This window comes from Macaca fascicularis, chromosome 10, assembly GCF_037993035.2.
Source record: "Macaca fascicularis isolate 582-1 chromosome 10, T2T-MFA8v1.1".
Classification (NCBI taxonomy): Eukaryota; Metazoa; Chordata; class Mammalia; order Primates; family Cercopithecidae; genus Macaca; species Macaca fascicularis.
The window spans coordinates 20,464,527-20,492,192 of NC_088384.1; the positions used below are offsets into that span (position 1 = coordinate 20,464,527).

The 27,666-nt window shown below is 45.0% G+C and overlaps 1 protein-coding gene and 1 pseudogene across 4 annotated transcripts in view; one reads left to right on the forward strand and one right to left on the reverse strand.

Moving 5' to 3' along the window:
• Positions 1-20,994, reverse strand: part of RNF185 (ring finger protein 185) — a 47,026-nt gene extending 26,032 nt beyond the window's left edge. For 2 of the 4 annotated variants that reach the window (XR_281128.4, XM_005567558.4), the window contains exon 1: positions 20,872-20,994. The gene's annotated coding sequence lies outside the window, so the exon portion shown is untranslated. Of the gene's footprint in view, positions 1-19,600; positions 20,818-20,871 lie in introns of those variants that run through there. The other 2 variants (XR_012418822.1, XM_065522253.1) reach the window with 1 other exon arrangement.
• A 4,632-nt stretch (positions 20,995-25,626) lies between these two features.
• LOC135965445 (small nuclear ribonucleoprotein-associated protein B-like) lies at positions 25,627-26,509 on the forward strand (annotated as a pseudogene).
• Positions 26,510-27,666: the final 1,157 nt, after the last annotated feature.

Here is a 27,666-nt window from a genome sequence, read left to right on the forward strand (position 1 = left end):
ACATATTTGGGTCCCACAGCTGTTCTCCTGGGGATTGTTTACTGAGCACCTACAGAACCATATGGGCCTGCCAGGACTGGGACAGTGATCTAAAACATAGAGGTTCCTGATTGGCTCAGGAACTAGGCAGAAAAAGAATCAGGTCCTGAGCATACCTATATGGCCGTCTTGCTAAAATTTCTCATGGTCCCTGTAGAAGCTACAGACTTTGACCTGACCACAAAGCAACCTGGCTGTGGCTAGTTCTATGCCCCTGTCCCTACCCTGACCATTCTTTTCTCCTGACCAGAATCCACTCTCTAGTTTTCAAAGCATTTCACATCTATCACTGCATTTTATACTCATGCCATTTTACAGATGAGGACACTGGGCCAGGGATATTAGAGGACTGCCTAAGGCCAGGATACCATGCAGTGCCAAATTCAGACTTCCTAACACAACATCAGCACTCTCTTCATTCCTATGTTACTCTATTACTGCTTTACAAAATTAAATACCTGGTCTTTGTCTTCCCTCAAATTTATTGTGTAATGTTGTAACTTTTGTGCCCTTTGAAATGAGTGCAGAGTAAATTAATCATTCATCCATTTATTCATTCAACCAACCAACAGTTTTCCAATGCCAACTACATTTGAGGTCTGGTGCTACCAACTGTGGAGGAGTTACAAAGAAGAACAAGAGCAAGTTGAGGTCTTGGAGTCTAGTACAGGAGCTAAAGGCACATAGGTTAATTTTAAGAACTCTAAACAAGAGGTTCCATCAAACTCACCTGTTTTTTCTTTTGTTGTTGTTGTTTTTGCCTGTTTTTCTTAAACAAAGCATCCTCTCACCCTCCCCCAAAAAGATCTGGTTCCCAGATCCCTTCAGAGATTTAAACAGGATCTGGACCTAGATCAGGCCTAAGAATCTGTATGTTTTTAATGTAGCCCTCACTTTCTACCCTAGACGATTCTCTAACAGAGTTTTGGAAACCCAGCTCTAGAAGAGGGTACAGCTCTATCAATAGCACAAAGCAATACCAACAAAATACACTATTCTAGAGGGACAGAAACCTCAGGGCCTACCCAGCTACAAGCCACAGGGACTACAGAGAGGTCAGATAAACTTGGGGGGTAAGGGACAAATCTGCTAAATTCAAATCAATCAGCATTTGGTCCAACTGGAACACAGCTGATCATTTTAAGAAATAAGTTCACACCTAGTTTTGAAAAACAGCCCTAGCTTTGAGATGTCCAGGGCGATACATGTGGTGCTGGGACTAAGGCAGATTTGCAGTACTTAATGATCCTCTAGGAACACAGAGCCTGGCGGCTGAAGTTGACTGACCCAGTATCTTCAATATATTACCTTCCCAGAGCTGGCCTTTGGTCCACTTGGCCTGGCTCACCTCACAGGAACTGAGCAAGAAAGAGAACACAAGAGTTGAATATCCCTGCAGGAACCACCAGGGAACTTGATCTCATGAGGAAATCTCTCTGTAGCATTCTTAAATTCAATTATCAAGTTCTAGAGAACTGTAGGAATTCATAATCTGCCTTATCTGCCCCTTTAACTCCAAGAATTTCTAGACCAGGGTATAGCGAGACACCTAGAAACGTTAATCTTCGGTATGAAGATTACGAATTTGGGTGATAAATAACTTGCACGATCCCAGCAGAGGTCTCATTTCTGTGGGCACATGCTTATTCACATGGAAGCTTTCTGCCAGGAACCCTGGCGTGCCTGAGCCTGTATGCACCACTCATTAGACTGCTGCTGGACCACACGTAGGCAGAAATGGGACCTGTATTCCAAGAATGTCTACATCACACTCACAGAAGGCTGGAATGGGAAGAACTCTGAATAAGTTTATTGGAACTTAGAACACACAGAAACCAGCTTTGAAATTTTAAAGTCTAAGTGGTGTTTAGGTCCCGAGGCTAGCCCACGGAGATCTGGCCCTCAAATATAGGATCAGAAGCACAGAGAAGGCTGAAAGGACTGGCTTCTTTTCACTGGGGCTGCACTGGTCCTTTTCTCTGGTTCCCTCTAATCTTCCTATCTACTTAGTAGATAAGAATGAATCTTCAAAGATTCATTGAAGATCCTATTATTTGCCAGGCATTCAAGATACAGAAATAAAACATTTTTTTTCAGTCTAAAGGGAGACACAAACAAGTAAACCAACAAAGGCAACCCAGTGTACTGGGAACTGACAGTGTGTACATGGTACCTGAAGACAGAGAATGCTGGGAAAGATGTAGACACAGCACAAGAAACAAGTGCATAATTCATTGTGCTGAGTTCAGTGTACGCGAAGCCCAGGGCATATATAAGGATGGTAAGGCAGCAAGGGTTGGGACTAAGGCAAGAAGAAAAGCCTTTGATTCTTAGTGCCCTTCAGCCCTGGCCTGCCGGGCCCACATACCCTATCTGGTACCTAACCCAGATCTGCCTAACCTTCCAAAGGGCTCCATGATTTTAACGTCTCTTTTTCTCCCCATCTAGCTCCCATTAAATAAACTGGTACATCCACGTAATAGATTACATAGCCACTAAAAATAATGCTTCCACAGAGATTTTGCTTACATAGGAATTTCAATTACATGACATAATGTTAAGTGAAAAAAGCAGGATGGGCCGGGTGTGGTGGCTCACGCCTGTAATCCCAGCACTTTGGGAGGCCGAGGTGGGCAGATCACGAGGTCAGGAGAGATCGAGACCATCCTGGCTAACATGGTGAAACCCCATCTCTACTAAAAAATACAAAAAATTAGCCGGGCGTAGTGGCGGGCACCTGTAGTCCCAGCAACTCGGGAGGCTGAGGCAGGAGAATGGCGTGAACCCAGGAGGCGGAGCTTGCAGTGAGCCAAGATCGCGCCACTGCACTCCAGCCTGGGTGACAGAGCAAGACTCCATCTCGAAAGAAAAAAAAGAAAAGAAAAGAAGAGAGAGAGAGAGAGAGAGAGAAAGAAAAGAAAAAAAGGAAGGAAGGAAGGAAGGAAGGAAGGAGGGAGGGAAGGAAGGAAGGGAAAAGAAGGAAGCAGGATGTAAAATTGTATACAAAATTGAATATATATGTGGCCAGGTGCGGTGGCTCATGCCTACATTCACAGCACTTTGGGAGGCTGAGGCAGGCAGATTGCTTGAACTCAGGATTTCGAGCAGCTGGGAGGCTGAGGCAGGAGAATAGCTTGAATCCAGGAGTCAGAGATTGCAGTGAGCTAAGATTGCGCCACTGCACTCCACCCTGGGCGACAGAGTCAAATTCCGTCTCAAAAAATTAAAAAAAACTGAATTTATTTGTTATCAGCAGGTTAAAAAGATACCAAAAAAAGAGGTCAAAAATATTAATGGTAGTAGTCTCTGGACAGTGGACTTATGGACAAATTTCTTAAGCTTTAAAAAATACTTACATGTACTTGCCACCTTTTCCATAGTGAGTACTGTGTTAATACTCAGGAAAAAATAGGCCAAGCATGGTAGCTCACGCCTGTAATCCTAGCACTTTGGGAGGCCAAGATGGGAAGATTGCGTGAGGCCAGGAGTTCGAGACCAGCCTGGTCAACACAGAGAGATCTCATCTCAAATTACAAAATAAAAGATGTGAAAGGTCCAATATATTCAGATCTCAGTAGAGGACAAAAAGGAAAGCAATCTGAATTAAGTACATTCACAACTGAGGTGTGAATGGTCCTTAGAATATTAATTATCTCAGAAATTTTAACTATTTTATTTTTTTTAATAAGTAACATGTATACAGGTACAACAAAAGGATATAGGCTGAAAAGTCTCTCCTTATTCCTGAAACCCAACATACCTGTTCTCTACCTTCGAGACTGCTTGACTATATCGTTAGTATAAATCCCAGAAGTAGAACTGCAGGGTCAAAGTATTTATATTTGTAACTTTGAGATAGTGCCGAATACCCCCAGGGAAGATGTGCCAATTTATATTCCTATGAGAAATACGTAAGACATTTGTTTCCCTATGTCCCTGACAATGACATGTATGTTTTCCAAAAGATAATATATGTTTGTTTTGTTTTGTTTTGTTTTTGAGACAGAGCTTCACTCTTGTTGCCCAGGATGGAGTGCAATGGCATGATCTAGGCTCACTGCAACCTCCACCTCCCGGGTTCAAGCAATTCTCCTGTCTCAGCCTCCTGAGTAGCTGGGATTACACGCACCCACCACCATGCCCGGCTAATTTTTGTATTTTTAGTAGAGACAGGGTTTCATGATGTTGGCCAGGCTGGTCTTGAACTTCTGACCTCAGGTGATCCACCCACCTCGGCCTCCCAAAGTGCTGGGATTACAGGTGTAAGCCACTGTGCCTGGGCCGGAGAATATAAGTTAAGTGAAACGAGAAATATAATTTTGGCAGCCTGGGAAGATAGTTTAAATTCACTAACTTGCTAGTAAGATTCATTACGTTCCACATACTGTGCCAGGCCTTAGAGATAGGACAATTTCTAAACATACACACACACAAATACACACATAAATATATTTTGAGACAGAGTCTCGCTCAGGCACTCAGGCTGGAGTGCAATGGTGTAATCTCAGTTCACTGCAGCCTCCACCTCCCAAGCTCAAATGATCCTTCCACCTTAGCCTCCCAAGTAGCTGGGATTACAGGTGTGTGCCACCACACCCAGCTAGTTTTTTTTGTTTGTTTGCAGAGATGGGGTTTCACCATGCTGCCCAGGCTGGTCTTGAACTCCTGGGCTCAAGCAATCCACCTGCCTCAGCCTTGGCCTCCCAAATTGCTGGGATTACAGGCATTAACCACCATGCCCAGCGATAACACATATTTGAATGGGGATTCTAGACTCAGTTGTTCCTACTTTTTCACATTTTCGTCCACTACTTTTTTTTTTTTTGAGACAGAGTCTCGTTCTGTTGCCCAGCTGGAGTGCAATGGCGTGATGTTGGCTCACCGCAACCTCCGCCTCCTGGGTTCAAGCGATCCTCCTGCCTCAGCCCCCCAAGTAGCTAGGATTACAGGTACCCGCCACCACATCCAACTAATTTTTTTGGGTATTTTTCGTAGAGACAGAGTTTCACCATGTTGGTCAGGCTGGTCTCGAACTCCTGACCTCAGGTGATCCGCCCACCTCGGCCTCCCAAAGTGCTGGGATTACAGGCATGAGCCACCGCGCCCGGCCTCTTCCATTATTTTCAAATACAGAGAATGTTTTGATCATTTGTTGGGTTTTTTTTTTTTTTTTTTGAGACGGAGTCTCGCTCTGTCACCCAGGCTGGAGTGCAGTGGCCGGATCTCAGCTCACTGCAAGCTCCGCCTCCCAGGTTCACGCCATTCTCCTGCCTCAGCCTCCCCAGTAGCTGGGACTATAGGCGCCCGCCACCTCGCCCGGCTAGTTTTTTGTATTTCTTAATAGAGACGGGGTTTCACCGTGTTAGCCAGGATGGTCTCGATCTCCTGACCTCGTGATCCGCCCGTCTCGGCCTCCCAAAGTGCTGGGATTACAGGCTTGAGCCACCGCGCCCGGCCTCATTTGTTGGGTTTTAAGCTTCAGTTATTTTTGAAAAATTACCAGGTTTCATTTTTTAAAAAGGACAAAATGGAGGCCAAGAATGGTGGCTCACTCCTGTAATCCTAGCACTTTGGGAGGCCGAGGCAGGAGGATCAGTTAAGGCCAAGAGTTCAAAACTAGTCTGAACAATATAGTGAGACCCCATCACCAAAAAATTTTAAAAATTAGCCAGGTATGGTGGTGTGTGCCTGTAGTTCTAGCTCCTTGGGAGGCTGAGGCAAGATGATCACTTGAGCCCAGGAGCTCAAGGCTGCAGTGAGCTATGATGATGCCACTGCACTCCAACCTAGGAGGCAGAAGGAGACTGTTTCTTAAATTAAAAAAAAATTTTTTTTTTAAAGAGTGAAATGGGATTTGTACTACCACTGGCACAAACTTTTAAGTGTCATCCAAGAAGTTGCATTGTCATAAAATGTTCCTTAACTTTTTTCCTTAAAAACTAGCACAGCACAGAGGAATGTGATGGCTGAGTTCAAATCTCAGCTCTGCAACTTATTCTGTGACTTCAGACAAGTTATTTTCTCTCTGAGCCTTTGTTTTTCTCATTTGCTAAAATGAGGCTAATACGTTCCTCAGAAGACAGTTCTAAAAAAGAGAGATAGCCGGGCGTGGTGGCTCACGCCTATAATCCCAGCACTTTGGAAGGCCGAGATGGGCAGATCATGAGGTCAGGAGATCAAGACCATCCTGGCTAACACGGTGAAACCCCGTCTCTACTAAAAATACAAAAAATTAGCCAGGCGTGGTGGCGGGCGCCTGTAGTCCCAGCTACTCGGGAGGCTGAGGCAGGAGAATAGCGTGAACCCGGGAAGCGGAGCTTGCAGTGAGCCAAGATCACACCACTGCACTCCAGCCTGGGTGACAAAGCAAGACTGCATCTAAAAAAAAAAAAAAAAAACAGAGATTAAACAGTACGGGACTAGCATACTGCCTGGCACATAGGTTAAGTACTCATGAAATGTTAATCCCCCTCCTTTTTAAGGTCTCTCTGAGTTCACTGAAGGTAAACTGTTTTTGTATATTCCTCATAGAGACATGCAACCAGCAGGTACTCGGTTAATTTGCTGAGTAAATGAGTCACAACTTTCCTTTCTCAATGAGCATCATTCCTTGACTGCAGAATAAATGAGACATCAGAACTGTGTATGTTTATGAGCTGAGAGGAAATCTAAAATTAGACACAATTTGACCCAGAGAAAATCAGATTTTCACCAAGTGTTAAAATTAGGGGACACTTGTTATATATCTTATCACTATAAGTAACATCAGCTAACACTCTGCTCAGCCCTCTACATGAATTATCTCATTTAATCTTTATGGCCTTTAGGTAAACACCACTGTATCATCATTAGTATTGCTTGGGATGTTAAATAAAGGCTCAGAGTAGTTAGGTCACTTGTCCATGGTCAAAGACTTAGTCAGAGGCAAAGCTTCCCAACCCAAGCCAATGTCCTTAACAAATGGTAACTCAATGATCTGTTCTTGGGCGTCTCCTCAAGCGGATACCCAGCTTCCAGGTTCCTTACTCAGCGCAGGGCTAGGTGCCTCAGGAGCACCTGATATCCGTGTGTGTGTGTGGACAGACCTGATGCCCAGGAGCAATTAGAACTGTACAACTCAATATAGCCAACTAGAGTTGTGGAAAATCAGTATCCTACAAGAGCAAAACACGCTGTTCAGAACTGGAAATGTTACATAAGAGTCATTTTTTTTTTTAAAGTATTACCCAAAACTCTTACACAAATGAAAAAAAAATTCAGGGATCTGCAACTAGAAGTTTCAAGTTTTCTCAAATTGGTACCCCCCCGCCGCCATTAAAGATAACATACACAGAGTTTTGGTTATCCACTGAACTATTACCCGCTCTAGTGAGATACCTCCTAGGGCCAACAGCACAGTGCCTGACAGGAAGTAGATGTTTGATTAAGGTATGTGAATGAATAAAGGGGATTTAATTTCAATCAAACCAATACAGCTGAGGAAAACAGTGTTTTAAAGAAAAGCTCTTCAGACTGCACAGACAACAATTAAGGGCTGTGAATTTCTAGTGTAACACCGTGAAAGGAATAATCTGGAGCCAGAGGACTTAGCCTAAGGCTCAGGTCTGTCACTCACTATGCCAGTGTCCTTACCTGCAAATGGGGAACAATTGTTCCTGCCATCCCTTTGTCATGAGAAAAATCTACAAAATAAGGGTTCTGCTTTTTTTTTTTTTTTTGAGATGGGGTCTTACTCTGTTGCTCAGGCTGGAGTATAGTGGCAAGATCTTGGCTCACTGCAACCTCTGCTTCCTGGGTTCAAGCGATTCTCCTGCCTCAGTCTCCCGAGTAGCTGGGACCACAGGTGTGCACCATCACAACCGGCCAATTTTTGTATTTTTAGTAGAGACAGGGTTTCACCTTGTTGGCCAGGCCGGTCTCAAACTCCTGACCTCAGGTGATTCGCCTGCCTCGGCCTCCCAAAGTGCTGGGATTACAGGCATGAGCCACCGCGCCCAGCTTTGTTATTATTTTAAATAAGTATGAAACAGTGCCTACCCCCATTAGACAAAGAAACTAAGGAGGAAGCAGTAAGATTAATATTCTGAATTCATGATTGCAGGTGTGCACCACAACGCCTGGCTAATTTATTTGTATTTTTAGTAGAGACAGAGTTTCCCCATGTTGACCAGGCTGGTCTTGAACTCCTGACCTGAAGTGATCCGCCCACCTCAGCCTCCCAAAATGCTGGGATTACAGGCATTAGCCACCACACCTGGACAGGTTTAACTTTTATTTTCACACTGTCAGTGAAACCTCATTAATTCAGATTCTATAAAATGTCATTAATTAATATTTTACCTGAGGTTGAGCTAAAGACCTCTAAAATATTCTGAAGGTAGAGTATAAAAACAATAAGGCTAACAAGATCCAACCAATTAAGTAGAAAACTTTAGATTTTAATACCCTGTATATACTTGACAAAACAATGATCTCACTTCTCCTTTCTTTTTTTTGAGATGGAGTTTCGTTCTTGTTGCCCAGGCTGGAGTGCAATGACGCAATCTCGGCTCCCCGCAACCTCTGCCTCCCAGGTTCAAGAGATTCTCCTTCCTCAGCCTCCTGAGTAGCTGGGATTACAGGCATGCACCACCACACCTGACTAATTTTGTATTTTTAGTAGAGACGGGGTTTCTCCATGTTGGTCAGGCTGGTCTCAAACTCCTGACCTCAGGTGATCCGCCTGCCTCGGCCTCCCAAAGTGCCGGGATTACAGGCATAAGCCACTGCGCCCAGCCTCTCTCTTCTTTCAACAGGAGGTCCTGACTAGGACCAACTGTGATAAAGAGAAAACCAAAATGATACCATTTTGAAAAGTCTATAATATTGACTTTTACAAATTGGTCTTGTGCCTTGAGCCACCTCCATTATATTTGTTACCAGTGCTGTTTGGCAAACACTCAGAGAATGCCAACTACTAGGCCCATGATAAAAATAAATCAGAGGGCCAGGTGCCATGGCTCACGCCTGTAATCCCAGCACTTTGGGAGGCCGAGGCAGGTGGATCACCTGAGGTCAGGAGTTCAAGACTAGCCTGGCCAACATAGTGAAACCCCATCTCTACTAAAAATACAAAAAAAAAAAAAATTAGCTGGTCTTGGTGGTGGGCGCCTGTAATCCCAGCTACTAGGGAGGCTGAGGCAGAAGAATCGCTTGAGCCCAGGAAGCGGAGGTTGCAGTGAGCTAAGATCGTGCCACTACACTCCAGCCTGGGCGACAGAGTGAGACCCCGTTTCATAAACAAATGAATAAATAAATCAGAGAAGGTCCTGGTTCCTGTGCTCAAGGAGTTTATAACCAAGTCAGAATGTAACTATTAAAAAACAAAAAGCTTATCACACTAAGAAGTACCTTGGCAGAGATGATAGTGTTAAGAAAAACACAAGAAACTTCCTTGGGCTTTGCCCAGGATCCACTCCTGTATTCAGAGACCTGATCATCTTTAAAAACCCCCACCATGCCAGGCACAGTGGAACATGCCAGCTACTCAGGAGGTTGAGGCAGAAGGATTGCTTGAGGCCAAGAGTTTCAGACCAGCCTGGGCAGCATACAAAGACCTTGTCTCAAAAATAAATAAATAAATATTAAAAAATAAAAACCTGGCCAAGTGTGGTAGCTCACACCTGTGATCCCAGCACTTTGGGAGTACAAGGTGGGTGGATCATCTGAGGTCAGGAGTTCGAGACCACCTTAGCCAACATGGTGAAACCCTGTCTCTACCAAAAAATACAAATTAGCTGGGCGTGGTGGCACATGTCTGTAATCCCAGCTACTTGGGAGGCTGAGACATGGGAATCACTTGAATCCAGGAGGTGGACGCTGCAGTGAGCCAAGATCGTGCTACTGCACTCCACCCTGGGTGACAGAGTGAGACTCTGTCTCAATAAATAAATTAAATAAATAAAAAATAAAGACCACATCTGGCCAGATGTGCTGGCTCACGCCTGTAATCCCAGCACTTTGGGAGGCCGAGGCAGGCGGATCAGTAGGTCAGGAGATCAAGACCATCCTGGCTAACATGGTGAAACTTCGTCTCTACTAAAAATACAAAAAAAACTTAGCCGGGAGTGGTGGCAGCCGCCTGTAGTCCCAGCTACTTGGGAGGCTGAGGCAGGAGCACAGCTACTTGGGAGGCGGAGCTTGCAGTGAGCCGAGATCGCGCCACTGCACTCCAGCCTGGGCAACTGAGCTAGACTCTGTCTCAAAAAAAAAAAAACCACATCATTGTTACATCACAAGGCACTTCTGAGGAGCAACTGGGAGAGTGAGTATCAGAGTCAGGTGCTATAGAAACTATCATAGGAATTAACCTGGCAACTGGACCCAGGACAGAATGGCCAGTCAGTCCCCTAGGCCATTTCCATAGAAGCAGACACAATCTGGCTCAATGAACATAGAATTGCTGCTTTTAATTTTGCATGTCCTTAGGCCAGCTGGAAGACAGGATGCTTTGTTCCCAATGACCAGTGAAATGAAGAGATGGACTCATGTCATCTACTGCAGAGTAGAGAAGTAGGGTTTGAAGGCCGGGCGTGGTGGCTCAGCTGGTAATCCCAGCACTTTGGAAGGTGGAGGCAGACAGATCACTTGAGCCCACAAGTTTGAGACCAGTCTGGGTAACATGGCAAAACCCCATCTCTACAAAAAATACAAAAATTAGCCAAGAGCAGTGGTGCATGCCTGTGGTCCCAACTACTCAAGAGGCAAAGATGGAGGACTGCTTGAGTCCGGGAGGCAGAGGTTACAGTGAGCTGAGATTACGCCACTGCACTCCAGCCTGGGCGACAGAGAGACCCTGTCTTTAAAAAAATAAAAATTAAAAAAAGAGAAGTAGGGTATGATAACCAGGCAGCAATTAGGGCCACCTCTGAGAATTTTAAACCAGCAGCCACTTGGTCATGACTTTAAAAACTGTATTTCTGGCAATGATTTCTTGGAATGACACCAAAAGCACAGGTAACAAAAGAAAAAGTAGACAAATGAGATTTCATAAAAATTTAAAATTTTTGTGCATAAAAAGACACTACCAATAGAGTAAATGGCAATTCACAGAATGCGAGAAAATATTTGCAAATCGTATATCTGAAAAGGAATTAATATTTAGAATATACAGAGAACTCCTAAAACTTAACAACAAAACAACCTAATTCAAAAGTGGGGCCGGGTATGGTGGCTCAGGCCTGTAATTCCAGCACTTTGGGAGGCTGAGGCAGGCGGATCACTTGAGGTCAGAAGTTCGAGACCAGCTTGGGCAGCACAGCAAAACTTTGTCTCTACTAAAAATACAAAAAAATTAGCCAGGTGTGGTGGCACACACCTGTACTTCCAGCTACTTGGGAGGCTGAGGCAAGAGAATTGCTTGAACCCAGGAGGCAAGAGGTTGCAGTGAGCCCAGATTCCACTACTGCACTCGAGCCTGGGCAAGAGAGAGACAGACTCTGTCTCAAAAAAAAATTTTAAAAGGGTGGAGGGGGCCAAGGACTTGAATAGAGACATTTCTTCAAAGAAGATATACAAATGTCCCAAAAGCACACAGAAGTGTGCTCAACATCACTAATCATTAGGGAAATGCAAATCAAAAGCACAATGAGATACCATTAGAATGACTACTATTTTTATAAAACCGGGAAATAACAAGTTTTGGCAAGGATGTAGAGAAATGGAACCCTTGTGCTCTGTTGGTGGGAATGTAAAGGTACAGCTGCTGTGGAAAACAGCACGGAGGTTCCTCAAAAAACTTAAAAACTGAACTACCATATGATCCAGCAATTCTACCTCTAGGTATGTACCCAAATAATTGAAAGCAAGGTCGCAAAGAGTAGCAGTATTCACAATAGCTGAAACATGGAAGCAATCCAAGTGTGCATCAACAGATGAATGGATAAGCAAAATACATACAATGGAATATCATTTTATCTTCAAAAGGAAGAAAAATTCTGACATATGCTGCAACATAAATGAACCTCAAGAACATCATGTTAAGTGAAATAAGTCAGTCAAAGGAAGACAAATACTAAGCTGGGTGCAGTGGTGCCCACACGTAACCCCAGCTACTTGGGAGGCTGAGGCAGAAAGATCGCTTAAACCCAAGAGTCTGACACCAGCCACACGGTTAGACCTCATCTTCAAAAAAAAAAAAAAAGGACAAATACTGTATGATTCTACTTGTATGATTCTACTTATATGATGTACTTAAAATCATAGATAGTGGAATAGTGGTTGGTAGTGGCTAGGGTGAAAAAGAAATAGGGAGTTATTGTTTAACGGACACAGAGTTTTACTTTTGCAAGACGAAAACAGTTCTGGAGGTAGATGGTGGTGATGCTTCCAGAATATGAACATACTTAATACCACTGAGCTGTATACTTAAAAAATGGTTAAGATGGTAAATTTTATATGAATTTCACTACAATTAAAAAAACTAGGTCCAGGTACAGTGGCTCATGCCTGTAATCTCAGCACTTTGGGAGGCCAAGGCGGGCAGATCACTTGAGGTCAGGAGTTCGAGACCAGCCTGGGCAAGTGGCAAAACCCCATCTCTACTACAAACACAAAAATAAGACAGGTGTAGTGGTAAGCGCCTGTAATTCCAGCTATTTGGGAGGCTGAGGCACAAGAATTGCTTGAACCCAGGATGCGGAGGTTGAAGTGAGCTGAGATGATACCACTACACTCAGCCTGGGTGACAACGGAGTGAGACTCTGTCTCAAAAAAAAAAAAAAAAAGAAAAAGAAAAAAAAGGAAAAAAAAAAACCCTACATTTCCATAAAAGGTCATATATTGTGTGATTTTCTTATTAGAATCTTATTGGAAATATCTAGAATAGGCAAATTCATTGAGATAGAAAGTAGATCAGAGGTTACCAGGAGCTGGGGGGAGGAGAGAATAAGGAGTTATTGCTTCATGGGTAGAGTTTCTGTTTGGTAAGCTGAAAAAGTTTTGGAAATAGTGGTGATGGTTATATGACACTGTGAATTTACTTAATGCCACTGAATTGTACATTTAAAAATAGTTAAAAATGGCCAGGCACAATGGCTCACTGCTGTAATCCCAGCACTTTAGGAGGCTGAGGCAAGAGGATTGCGTGAGCCCCAAAGGTTGAAGCTACAGTGAGCTGCCACTACACTTCAGCCTAGGCCACAGAGTGAAACCCTATCTCAAAAAAATTTAAATAAATAAAATTAGTTAAAACGGTAAATATTATGCTATGTACATCTTACCACAATAAAAAAAATTATAAGAAAATCTATGCTCCTTATTTAAAAAAATCAAAACTACATTTCTATCCCACTAAGAACATACCAAGTGCTTATTATACACATTATGTCTACATAATAAGACTTATTGAATAAATGAACAGTTAAAGAAATGGAAATCTATGCAGGCCATCAGAAGTAATGCTTATAGGCTGGGCGCGGTGGCTCACGCCTGTAATCCCAACACTTTGGGAGGCTGAGGTGGGTGGATCGCCTGGGATCAGGAGTTCGAGACTAGCCTGGCCAGCATCGTGAAATCCCGTTTCTACCAAAAACACAAAAATTAGCTGGGTGTGGTGGCAGGTGCCTATAATACCAGCTACTCGGGAGGCTGGGGCCGGAGAATCATTTGAACCCGGGAGGCAGAGGTTGCAGTGAGCCGAGATCGCACCATTGCACTCCAGCCTGGGCAACAGAGCCAGACTCTGTCCCCCCCCGCCAAAAAAAAAAAAAAGAAGTAATGCTTATGAGATGGCTGGCAAAAACATGGAGACATTAACATTAAAATGTGTTTTTTCTTCAGTTTTAGATTTTAATAAGAAAAAGCAAGATATGGAACTGTGTACAGTGAGTGATTCCAACTATTACAAATGTGCCCCGTGGGCTGGGCGCGGTGGCTCACGCCTGTAATCCCAGCACTTTGGGAGGCCAAGGCGGGCGGATCACGAGGTCAGGAGATCGAGACCATTCTGGCCAACACAGTGAAACCCCGTCTCTACTAAAAATACAAAACATTAGCCAGGCGTGGTGGCGGGCGCCTGTAGTCCCAGCTACTCGGGAGGCTGAGGCAGGAGAATGGCGTGAACCCAGGAGGCGGAGCTTGCAGTGAGCTGAGATCCGGCCACTGCACTCCAGCCTGGGCGACAGAGCGAGACTCCGTCTCAAAAAAAAAAAAAAAACCACACACAAAAAAACAAATGTGCCCCGTGGCAGGAAACAAGAAGGAAATATAGCAATTGTAACAAAGGTTCTCTAGATACTAGAGCTAGGGATGATTAGGGTGGGGAGACGAAGATTTTTCTGCATTTTCCAAAATGTCTAAAATGAGCACATTGGCGGGGCATGGTGGCTCATGCCTGTAATCCCAGCACTTTGGGAGGCTGAGGCAGGTGGATCACTCTCATGAGGTCTGGAGTTCCAGACCAGCCTGGCCAAGATCATGAAACCCCCATCTACTAAAAATGCAAAAATTAGTCGGGCATGGTGGCACGTGCCTGTAATTCTAGCTACTCGGGAACTGAGGCACAAGAATTGCTTCAATCTAGGAGATGGAGGCTGCAGTGAGTCGGCATTGTGCCACTGCACTCCAGCCTGGGCAACAGAGCAAGACTCCATCTCTAAAAATTAATAATAATAAAATAAGCATACATTACTTTCACAATTTACATTACTGAAGTTTTTGTTTGTTTCAAGGTACATGTCCAAGATGGTCTGGTTACAGTTGAATGCTGTAGGATCAAGATAGGCCTAGGTGCACTGTAGTTATGTAGCTATGAGCAGCTAGTCCTGAGCATTCAAAACACCACTGACTCCTCGACTCCCTGCCTATAACCAGACATACACCAGAGTAGCACCCAAAATGAAGGCTCCCCAACTGGTCTTATCATATCTTGGTTGACAACCTCATTTCTGGACACAAACAGTACCCTTTCTTTCACTTGACCATGGCCACTCCAACTCCACATGGCCAGAAGTGGCTGGGTTTGAGTCAAGCTCTGCGTGGTCAGTAGCCTCAAATGGAAATTTACTTTGTGCTTCAGTATGTCCAGATCCAACTACATTCAGATCAGGGAGATACTGGCATTGCCTCAGAATTTGCGGGTCAGATCACTGAGTTGTTTCAAGGGATCTACAAACTCTTTGAATACCTACATTCAAAGTTGTACATGATAACAAATAACTCAATTACAAAATGAGCAAAAGAGCTAAACAGACATTTCTCCAAATAAGATATGCAGATGACCAATAAGAACATCACCATCATCGTCAGCCATTAAGGAAATGCAAATCAAAACCACAATGAGATATCACTTTACACCCACTAGGAGAGAGATAATTTTTTTAGTGGGCAATAACAAGTGTTGTTGTGGATGCGAAGAAACTGGAACCCTCATAAATTTGAGTGCAAATGGCCAGGCGCGGTGGCTCACGCCTGTAATCTCAGCACTTTGGGAGACTGAGGCAGATGGATCACCTGAGGTCGGGAGTTCAAGACCAGCTTGACCAATATGGAGCAACCCTGTCTCTACTAAAAAAAAAAAAAAATACAAAATTAGCCGGGCGTGGTGGTGCATGCCTGTAATCCCAGCTACCCGGGAGGTTGAGGCAGGAGAATCGCTTGAACCCAGGAGGCAGATGTTGCGGTGAGCCAAGATCGCACCACTGCACTCCAGCCTGGGCAATAAGAGTGAAATTCTGTCTCAAAAACAAACAGACAAAAAATTTAAAGAAAATAAATTTTAGTGCAAATGCAGGCCGGGTGTGGTGGCAATACCTGCAATCCCAGAACTCTGGGAGGCCTGAGGCAGGTGGATCACCTGAGGTTGGGAGTTCAAGACCAGCCTGCCCAACATGGTGAAACCCCATCTCTACTAAAAATACAAAAAACAGCTGGGCATGGCGGCACACGCCTGTAATCGCAGCTATTCCAGAGGCTGAGGCAGGAGAATCGCTTGAACCCGGCAGTGGGGGGTTGCAGTGAGCTGAGATCGTGCCACTGTACTCCAGCCTGGGTGACAGAGTGAGACTCCGTTTCAAAAAAAAAAAAAAGACAATGAGGAACTGTCTCAGATATCTGATGACACCAGGGAGACTTGATAACTAAATGTGATGTAGGATCCAGGATCGGGTCCTGAAACAGAAAAAGGATATAGTAGGACAAATGGCAAAATTTGAATAAAGTCTCTAGATTAGCTAGTAATATTGTATTAATGTTAAATTTCTTGTTTGGATAATTTTGATATAATTATGTACAGTTTTGACATTAGGTGAAGTTAGATGACAAATACACAGAAAGTTTGTGGATTATTTTTGCAAGTTTAGTATAAGGTTAAAATTATTTCAAAATAAAAGGGCCGGGCGCAGTGGCTCACGGCTGTAATCCCAGCACTTTGGGATGCCAAGGCGGGTGGATCTCCTGAGGTCAGCAGTTCAGGACCAGCCTGGCCAACATGGTGAAACCCATCTCTACTAAAAATATAAAAATTGGCCGAGTGTGATGGCACATGCCTGTAATCCCAGCTACTTGAGAGGCTGGGGCAGGAGAATTGCTTGAACCTGGGAGACAGAGGTTGCAGTGAGCGGAGATTGTGCCATCGCACTCCAGCCTGGGCAACAAGAGTGAAACTCCATCTAAAAAATAATAATAAGGGGCCAAGCACGGTGGCTAAAGCCTGTAATCCCAGCACTTTGGGAGGCTGAAGCAGGTGGATCACGAGGTCGGGAGATCGAGACCATCCTGGCCAACATGGGAAACCCTGTCTCCACTAAAAATACAAAAATTAGCCAGGCGAGGTGGTGTGCGCCTGTAGTTCCAGCTACTCAGGAGGCTGAGGCAGGAGAATAGCTTGAACCCGGAAGGTGGAGGTTACAGTGAGCCGAGATCGCGCCACTGCATTCAAGCCTGGAAGACAGAGGAAGACTCCGTTTCAAAAATAAATAAATAAACAAATAAAATAAAAAGTTGAAAAACAATATATGGCTGGGAGTGGTGGCTCATACCTGTAATCCCAGCACTTTGAGAGGCTGAGGCAGGAGAATCGTTTGAGCTCAGGGGTTTGAGACCAGCCTGGGCAACATAGTGAGACCTCGTCTCTACAAAAAATTTGAAAGTTAGCTGGGTGTGGTGGTATGTGCCTGTAGTCCCAACTACTCAGGTGGCTGAGGTGGGAAGATGGCTTGAGCCCAGGAGGTCAAGGTTGTAGTAGGCTACGTTTGTGCCACTGCACTCCACCTTGGGCAACAGAGCGAGTCACTGTCTCAAAAAAAAAAAAAAAAAAAGTACATGATGCAGGTCAGGAATTGGCAATTTTTTTCCGTAAAGGGCCACAGAGTAAATACTTTAGACTCTGTCGACCATATGGTTTTTATGGCAACTAATCAACTCCACTGAGTAGCATTAAAGTACCCAAAGAAAATATGTAAATATATATGTATAAATATAAATAAATGGGTGTGGCTGAAATGAACACTGAAATTTTATTTTCCTGTAATTGTCACCTATGTAATATTATTATTCTTTTATTTCCCATCATTTAAAAATGTAAAAAGCAGGCCAGACATGGTGGCTCATGCCTGTAATCCTAGCACTTTGGGAGGCCGAGGCAGGCAGATCACGAGGTCAGGAGATGGACCACCCTGGCTAACACAGTGCAAACCCAGGAGGTGGAGCTTGCAGTGAGCTGAGATCACGCCTCTGCACTCTAGCCTGGGCAACACGGCCAGACGCCATCTCAAAACAAAAAAGAAAAATGTCGGTGGCTCAAGCCTGTAACTCCAGCACTTTGGGAAGCTGAGGCGGGTGGATCACGAGGTCAGGAAATCGATAGCATCCTGGCTACCACGGTGAAACCCCGTCTCTACTAAAAATACAAAAAATTAGCCAGGCGTGGTGGCGGGCGCCTGTAGTCCCAGCTACTCAGGAGGCTGAGGCAGGAGAATGGTGTGAACCCGGAAGGCGGAGCTTGCAGTGAGCCAAGATGACACTACTGCACTCCAGCCTGGTCGACAGAGAGAGACTCCGTCCAAAAAAAAAAAAGAAAAATGTAAAAAGCATTCTTAGCTCACAGACCATATAAACAAGCAGTAGGTCCAAGTTTGGTTCACAGGCTATATACAGTAAGAGGATCCCCACTCTAGGTCAGAATTTGCTAATGTGTGCTTCAATTAAAAAAAAAAAAAAAGATTTTACATCAAGTAGATTAAACAAATGAAACAAGTTATTATCTTGGCTTATAAAGCACATTTCCTTATTGCAGGACCTCTCAGTGCTTTTAATGTGGTATTACATATTGAGAAGCTTCAAGAAAGAATAATGGTATGTGGCTTTCTCAAACTTATTGTTAGCATCAAATCCTTTTTTCAGAGCCATTTCTTCAGACCAGTGGCCTGAAGAACACACTTATGAGAATGTTAATTCAGATGCTTCTTTAAAAGGAAACTTTTAGATCAAGAAGTTCTAAAAACTCCAACAAATTAAGATCATTTTACCCAGTACCTGGATAAGATCTGAATAAGCATTTCACAACTTTTTTATTTTTTAATCTTGGGAAATACAAGTCGATAAACACTGGCAGGAAGTTTTGGCTCAACCCTAACCTTTTTTTTTGTGGGGGCAGGGGAGCAAGTCAGCAGAACTGGGTCATAATATGGAGCCTCTGCTCCCTAAGATAACATAAACATTCCTAAGCATTCTAGCAGGTGTTGAAAAAGTGACTTAGGCGAGCTCTGTAATGCACAAAATAAGGACATAATAATGTTTGATTAGAAAACTAAAGGTATGCTAGAGGCCAGGCACAGTGGCTCACACCTGTAATCCCAGCACTTTGGGAGGCTGAGGCAGGCGGATCACTTGAGGTCAGGAGTTCGAGACCAGCCTGGTCAACATGGTGAAACCCCATCTCTACTAAATACACACACACACACACAAAATTAGCTGGAACTGGTGGTGTGTGCGAACTGGCAAGTCAAGTCTATAAGAGGACTGTTTTTATATGATGCACGGAAAGCTAGCCAACAGACTGCAAAAACTCTCTCACATGTATACACATATTGCTGAAGAGAGGATTCAAGCAGGGATTATGTTTCAGGGAGGAGAAGGCTGGTCTGAACAACCTCAAGGGGTCCTCCCAACTGGGAGTCCTCAATTTTGTGACTGAGAGTTCACTGGCTTCTCCTGGTCAAACATAAAATCTTCAGAGGCATTTCCAAGTTGTTCTTAGAAAAAAGCTACTAACCCATGGGGTGGGACCCAGTTTACTTATTCATTCAACAAACATTTAAGGTGCGTCTATCAGATATTGGGTCATTCCAAAGTCCTTGAAAAGAAGGATGGTGCCCAGGACAACCAGGAAGAGATTACGTAAGGTCAGAGGCATTGGCCTTATTTACAGGAGATGTAGGCTAAAGTGATGGAAGTGTCAAGAAAAGAGAGAAGAAAAAAGTCACATTTGCCCTAAGGGCAGAGTCAGCACCAGATAGATGCAGAACAACTCCTTAGAATCACAGACTTTCAAATTGGAAAGGACCTTCATCTAATACCTATATACCTCTCTCGAAAGGAGGCACGGAGGCAATCCATTCACTCCATCGCTGGTCAACTCTGATGATTCTTCCATTTAAGTTCTTCTATTAAGCAAAAATCTTGTCTTCTTGTAGAATTCACCTGTTAGTCCTAGTTCTGCCTCTTTTAGCCTAAAGATGAAGTGGAAGTCCCCTTTGCCATTAACAATATTTTCAATTTTTTTTTTTGTTTGAGACGGAGTCTCGCTCTGTCGCCCAGGCTGGAGTGCAGTGGCATGATCTCGGCTCACTGCAAGCTCCGCCTCCCGGGTTCCCATCATTCTCCTGCCTCAGCCTCCTGAGTAGCTGGGACTACAGGCGCCCGCCACCTCGCCCGGCTAGTTTTTTCTATTTTTTAGTAGAGACGGGGTTTCACCGTGTTAGCCAGGATGGTCTCGATCTCCTGACCTCGTGATCCGCCGGTCTCGGCGTCCCAAAGTGCTGGGATTACAGGCTTGAGCCACCGCGCCCGGCCTATTTTCAATTTTTAAAACGTTAATTCCCTTCCAGTGCTGTCTTTACTGAGCTAACCATTCCAGTTCTTTCAAAGTTCCTGACCTGGCACCAGCTGCCTCAAAGCGAAGAATGGATATCTAGTGCTCACAGCAGGAAAGCACTTAAAATCAATAAGATTCAAACATCAGTATATACAGGACCCTCCTAGGCATAAGTTCAGATTCTAAACCAGAAGTCTGAATTGAGTCCCGCACTGTAAAGCCGACATCTCAGAGAATTTCAAAGCAGATGGTGTAAGAACCATATTTTGAGAAACACTGCCCCGTTTTAGACACGAGGAAACTGAGGCCCAGCACAGGAAAGAGATTTGGCCCAGAACGCAAAATTGTCGGTGGAGAAGTCTCGAATCCAGGTCTCTTACTCTCAGCCCAACTCTGTTCACCGCGCTCCCCGGCCTCTGCTTCTCCACTCAGGGCAAACTCGTGAAATGCACTCCGAGATGATACAGGCGGCCTCGCACGGGGGACAGAATGGGAATCAGTGCCCATGCCTCGAAAGGAGAGCTTGTGGGAGCTTTTCTCTTTCTCAAGGCCTCAGTTTCCCCAATCTGTAATCATGGGACGCAGAACCACAACGCCAGCCCGTCCTCTTTTCGGGGACCAGAGGCACCACCGGTCTTGCTGTCTCTGGGCCCCTGGGCTCAGATGTTGAAGCCCGTGTGTCCCGGGAAGGCGGACCCGGGTCTCCCGCCCCCGTCCCTAAACCTTGGCGGTCCCCGCCCCAACCCCAGCCCCTCACATACCTGCCTCTGCGCAGTTAACGCCGTGGGGGGCCGCCCAGTCAATCAGTTTTTCGGCTACACGGCCAATACTATCGCCGCGTCAATCTGTTGGGTAGGACCTCTGACCCCTCCTACGCGGACTCCAGTCACATGACGCGAAGCCGCCTCTCTCGGAGGGACTTCCGGCCCCAACCGGAAGAGGTTTATCTCCATGTCCTAAACTCTAAGGTTCCGCCTGCGGGCAGGAAGCGGAGGAACCCTGGAGCTCTTTGGCAGCTTTTCAAAGAACTTGGGTTCGGGGCTCCTGAAAGAAAAAAACTGATTTCCGACCGGGCGCAGTGACTCCCACCTGTAATCCCAGCACTTTGGGAGGCCGAGGCAGGATGGATCACATGAGGTCAGGAGTTCGAGACCAGCCTGGCCAACATGGTGAAAACCCTCTGTACTAAAAATACAAAAATTAGCCGGTCGTGGTGGCGCACATCTGTAATCCCAGCTACTCGGGAGGCTGAGGCAGGAGAACCACTTGAACCCGGGAGGCGGAGATTGCAGTGAGCTGAGATCGCACCACTGCACTCTAGCCTGGGCGACAGAGCGAGACTCCGTCTCAAAAAGAAAAAAAGAAAGAGAAAGGAAGAAAACATTCCGGAAAGTACCAGATAAACTTGGAACATCTTGTTACACCAGAATATAAGGATGATGGTAATAAGAATCATGGGAATATGTCAAAGAACACAGGAGCTGTCTTTAAAGAGATCCCACTGGCCAAGTCAGGGCAATTTCAGAATCAAAATATGGAGTAATAGTAATACAGTATAACTAATTGAATAAAATAGTAATCCATGAGTCTTTACAGACATAAAGAAGTGAGTATATTAATGGGTGAAGGGAAAGTCTTCCTTTTAGTAGAATGCCAACTAATAAACTGTTGTAACCGAGTGAGTTAGAGAGAAATGCCACACTTTGAGACGAATTCAGAAGTCCTTTATTAGCCGGCGACCGAGAGACAGCTAAATTCAGGAGTCCTTTATTAGCCGGTGACCGAGAGACGGCTAACGCTCGAAATTCTCTCGGCCCCGAGGAAGGGGCTAGTTTTGTTTTTATACCGTGGTCTAAATAGGGGAGGGGGGAGTTTAGCTGAAGCAATTTTTACCCTGTCTCTACTAAAAATTTTACAGAAGCAGAACTGGCAAAAAGTTAAAAAATTAATTGGTTACAAAAGCAGTTACAAAAAAATAAACAGTTCCAGGTGCAGGGGCTTAAACTATCACAAAGAGAGAAATGCAGGGGCTTTGGGTGCCATCCAGGGAGCGCATCCCCAGGAGCTGCTGGTGCAGCTTGCCTCAGTATCTTATCAGTAAGTGCATTTCTGGACATGCTTTGAGTCAGTTTACTCTAGTTATGCCCTTAAGGGAGGGAGGTAAAGGGGCTGTAAGTGAAGGAACTAAAATGGAGTCTGTCTGGCTCTCTCAGCTAAGAGAGACCATCAGGTTAAAACAAGGTAGGGTATGACAAAACATGGTGGAATTAGAAAATCAATAATGTGTGGTAGAACTATAGAAATGGGATGTTTAAAACAGTAAAAGTGTCTCCCACAAATTACCTATTGATTTACAAAGGGAAAACGGTGATGTTACAGAGGTGTAACCTAGCAGAACAAACGGATCAAAGTGATCAAAGTTAACACCACTAGTTAGTGGGTCAGATCAAGGGCCTCCTAATAAAATGCACTGAGGATACATCTCTTCTGTGGTATTTCTGTCAGAAGTGCACCGTGCACATCTCATGAGGAAGCGCTAGAGAACCCCAAATGAAGGACACTCTCTACAAAATAATTCATTGTCATGAAAAACAGAAAAGCCGAGGAACTGTTCCAGTTTAAAGAAGTTAAAGAAGACTAAAGAGGCATGACAACAAAACATGGTGTGTGATTCTAAATAGGACCCTGGACTGGGGTGGTGGTGGTGGTGGTGGAATAGTTGTAATGGACAATATTGGGACAAGTAACGAAATTTGAATATGGATTGTGGATTAGCTGTTAATACATATTGTATCAAATCACATACTGATAGGTGATGGAGCTTGTGACTTGCACTCAAGCAATAATTGGAGTTCTTGACAGCCATTTCATTCATTCAACAAATATTATGAAATGCCTACAGTTACCCAGGAACTGTTAGGGATTGGACTTGAGTAGGAGGTGAACATAGTAGATAAAGGCCGGGCTCGGTGGCTCACGCCTGTAATACCAGCACTTTGGGAGGCCGAGGCAGGCAGATCAGCTGAGGTCAGGAGTTCAAGACCAGCCTGGCCAACATGGTGAAACCCCGTCTTTACTAAAAATACAAAAATTAGCTGGACATGGTGGCGGGTGCCTGTAATCCCAGCTACTTGGGAAGCTGAGGCTGGAGAATTGCTTGAGCCCAGGAGACAGAGGTTGCAGTGAGCCAGGATTGCGCCATTGTATTCCAGCCTGGGTGACAAGAGCAAAACTCCGTCACACACACAAAAAAGTAGATGAAATAAGCTCATAGATGAAATTCCTAGTCTGCCAGCCACCTTCTCAAGTTCCTGTGATCAAGAAGTAATACAGGGGACGTTTCCAGTCACACAAACCTGGATTCGAAACCAGGCTCTAAAAGAAAAACAGCCCTTGATATTCAGGAGATGGTCTGGAACTCACAAATAGACCTTAGTGTGTTCTCTTATTGAACATAAAAACTTCACAGAACAGCATCAAACAAGACCACTATGTGACCATGATGGATCAAGACAATAACAAAACCACTCGAATCATGTCTGAACCCAGACAAAACATGAGCATTGTTCAAACTACAAAAATGGCCAAACATTTCTTTTCTTTTTTTTTTTTTTTGAGACGGAGTCTCGCTCTGTTGCCCAGGCTGGAGTGCAGTACCGCAATCTCGGCTCACTGCAACGTCTGCCTCCTGGGCTCATGCCATTCTCCCGCCTCAGCCTCCCGAGCAGCTGGGACTACAGGCGCCCGCCACCACACCCGGCTAATATTTTGTATTTTTAGTAGAGACGGGGTTTCACTGTGTTTGCCAGGATGGTCTCGATCTCCTAACCTCGTGATCCGCCCACCTTGGCCTCCCAAAGTGCTGGGATTACAGGCATGAGCCACTGCACCCAGCCCCCTCCTTCTAAATAACGTTTGTCAGGGTATTCACTCATAGACAGCATCCAATCCAGAAAACCTCATTTTCTTAAACCCTACTCCAAATCACCTAATGCAAGGCCAAATCCTATGTGTCTTTTGTAACACTTTGTTACTGAGATGTCCCCTTGTTTTGTTTGTTTGTTTGTTTTTGAGACAGAGTATCACTGTGTCACTCAGATTGGAGTGCAGTGGTGCAATCTCGGCTCACTGCAGCCTCTACCTCCTGGATTCAAGTGATTCTTCTGCCTCGGCTTCCCGCGTAGCTGGGATTACAGGTGCCCACCATCACACCCGGATAATTTTTGCATTTTTAGTAGGGACGGGGCTTCACCTTGTTGACCAGACTGGTCTCGAACTGCTGACCTCAAGTGATCCTCCCACGTTGGGCTTCTACAGTGCCAGGATTACAGATGTGAGCCACCAAGCCCAGCCGCCCTATTGTTTTTCATGATTCATGTCCTCACACCCTTACCCCATAACAAGTGATAAACTCAATTTTTTTAACCACAGGTGTGTTCCAATTTCTTCCTACCTCAAAAGGTTGTTATGAGGATACTTGGAACAAGTTCAGCACAGAGTGAGCTTTCTCTATCAGTCAATCCATTATCTATTTTTTATTTAAAAAAAAAAAAAACATGGTCTCAGCCGGGCGTCGTGGCTCAAGCCTGTAATCCCAGCACTTTGGGAGGCCGAGACCGGCGGATCACGAGGTCAGGAGATCGAGACCATCCTGGCTAACCCGGTGAAACCCCGTCTCTACTAAAAAATAGAAAAAACTAGCCGGGCGAGGTGGCGGGCGCCTGTAGTCCCAGCTACTCAGGAGGCTGAGGCAGGAGAATGGCGTGAACCCAGGAGGCGGAGCTTGCAGTGAGCCGAGATCACGCCACTGCACTCCAGCCTGGGCGACAGAGCGAGACTCCGTCTCAAAAAAAAAACAAAAAACAAAAAACAAAACAAAACAAAAACATGTTCTCAGCCTGTGGCCCACACTGGAGTGCAGTGGCACACCATCCTGACTCACTGCAGCCTTCAACTCCCAGGCTCAAATGGTCCTCCCACCTCAGTCTCCTGAATAACTGTGACTACAAGCATGCTCCACACCAGCTAATATTTTTAAATTTTTTGTAGAGACAGGGTCTCGCTGTTGCCCAGGCTGGTCTCGAACTCCTGACCTCAAGGGATCCTCCCAGTTTGGTCTCCCAAACTGTTGGGATTACAGGCATGAGCCACCTCACCCAATGCTTTCAATGTACTTTTTAAAAATTCTTTCTTTTTTTTTTTTGAGATAGCACCTCACTCTTGTCACTCAGACTGGAGTACAGTGATGCCATCTCGCCTCACCTCAACCTCCACCTCCCTGGCTCAAGCGATTCTCCTGGCTCAGCCTCCTGAGTAGCTGGGATTACAGGTACATGCCACTATCACCCAGCTAATTTTTGTATTTTTAGTAGAGATGGGATTTCACCATGTTGGCCAGGTTGGTCTCAAACTCCTGACTTCAGGTGATCTGCCCTCCTCAGCCTCCCAAAGTGTTGGGATTACAGGCATGTGCCACCACATTGCCTCCTCAGCTTGCATTGTTTCTAGAAGAACCTGCACCATACCTTTATCTGTAGCCTTCACCCAGGTCTTAAGAAGCACGAAGTTTTAACTGTTGGACACGGGATTTGGTGGAGCAGCAGTCACGACTGTGGGCATGAGTAGCAAGACTGCAGCAGCACATTGACTATAGAATGAAATGCGTCCTACAGGAAGGCAGAATCTTCTTTGGCGCCTTTAAGGCGTTTGACAAGCATGTGAATTTGATCCTTTGCGATTGTGATGAGTTGAGAAAGATCAAGCCAAAGAATGTGAAGCAACCAGAGCTCAAAGAAAAGCACTTTTGGGGTCTGGTGTTGCTGCATGGGGAGAACTTGGTGTCCGTGACTGTGGAGGGGCTACCCCACCAAGATACTGGCATTGCTCGGGTACCACTTGCTGGAGCTGCAGGAGGCCCTGGCGTTGTTAGGGCAGCTGGTAGAGGAGTATCAGCTGGTGTATCAATTTCCCAGGCTCCTGCTAGATTAGCAGGCCCTGTCCCAGAAGTTGAGGAACCATCCCAGCAGGTAATGACTCCACAGAGAACAGCATTACTGGAGCCCCAACACAGTACCCACCAGGACTGGGGACTCCACCCCCACCTGTTGGCAGAGCAGCCCCACCTCCAGGCATTATGTTTCCTCCACCTGGTATGAAATCACCCATGGGCCTACCAATTGGGCCTCCCCTTGCTGGAGGGATGCCAATAGGCATGCCCCCTCCAGGAATGAGACCCCCTCCACCAGGAACGCATCCACCAAGACCCTAGGATACTGCTGGTCCATCTCAGTCACTTTTCCCCCTACAATGCATCTTGTGAAACTGTGTCCTGTTTGTGAGCTTTTTGTCCCTTTTTTCTGCATTAATCATAGCTAATAATAAATGCCTAAAACAATTAAACTGTGGGAAAAAAGATATTGAAGCCATCAGCTTTCATTAAGATAAATTCATTGATTATATTCCTCTTTGCTCTTTTTGTTGGGTTCATAAGGTGGAAAAAATGGAAAAGAGTTCAACTTTTCCTTAGTCGGAATGAGGTCATTCTCATGGTCTTTTCTGGAAAGCAATAACCACATTCCTGAAACTTTAACATCAGGGAACCAACACTGTTTATTTCTTCATGTTCTTGTTATTTAAAACGTTCCCAAGAAGTAACAGAATTGAAACTACAAAACTTGGAAGCACTTCAGCTTCAAAAATATATCAAGTAGTATCTTCTCTGCTTTAGCACACTAAGGCACTTATAGTCCCTGGAAGCCCTGTTGGTGATGTTGGCATTTATCTTGCCAGAACCCAGCATAGATTTAATATTATTTGACGCCCACAACACATTGTGCTGAATAAAAAAATATTCATTCTGGTGGGGAATAATTTTAAAAATATACATTTTCTGATTTCTTCCTCTGCTTGCTCATGAGTCCCCCTGCCTCCTCCCCTTCTTTGCCTTTATTCCTCTAATAATAACAGTAGCTAATATTTATTGAATGTTTATAATGTGCTGCATACTGTGCCAAGGGCTTTATACAATTTAACCCTCACTCCAGGATTGTGAAGGAAGTCTTATTACAGATGAGACGCTAGAGGACCAGAGAAGTTAAGCAACATGCCCAAGGCCACACAGCTGGTAAGAATCAGGCCCCAAATTGGAATCTGCTCTCAAAACCTGCTCCTGTTGAAATGTTGCTTCACCACCCTGGCACAAAGAGTAGGGTCTGTGAAGGGATGGAGGGAGGGATACGCTGGCAGGGAAGGAAGGGCTTGGGGTAGTGGGTGGGCCTGGTGAGACATTTAGACCCTCTCCAGAGGGCAGAGGGAAGGGGTGGAGATTAGGAACACAACCCAAATAGAAGGCCCCTGTAGAACCTCAGGGGGAGCCACAAGTTTGGGGGACCAGGAAGGTTGAAGAGTGGGTGAATTAGGCCAGGCGCGGTGGCTCATGCCTGTAATCCTAGCACTTTGGGAGGCTGAGGCAGGCCAATCACCTGAGGTCAGGAATTCGAGACCAGCCTGGCTAACATAGTGAAACCCTGTCTCTACTAAAAGTACAAAAATTAGCT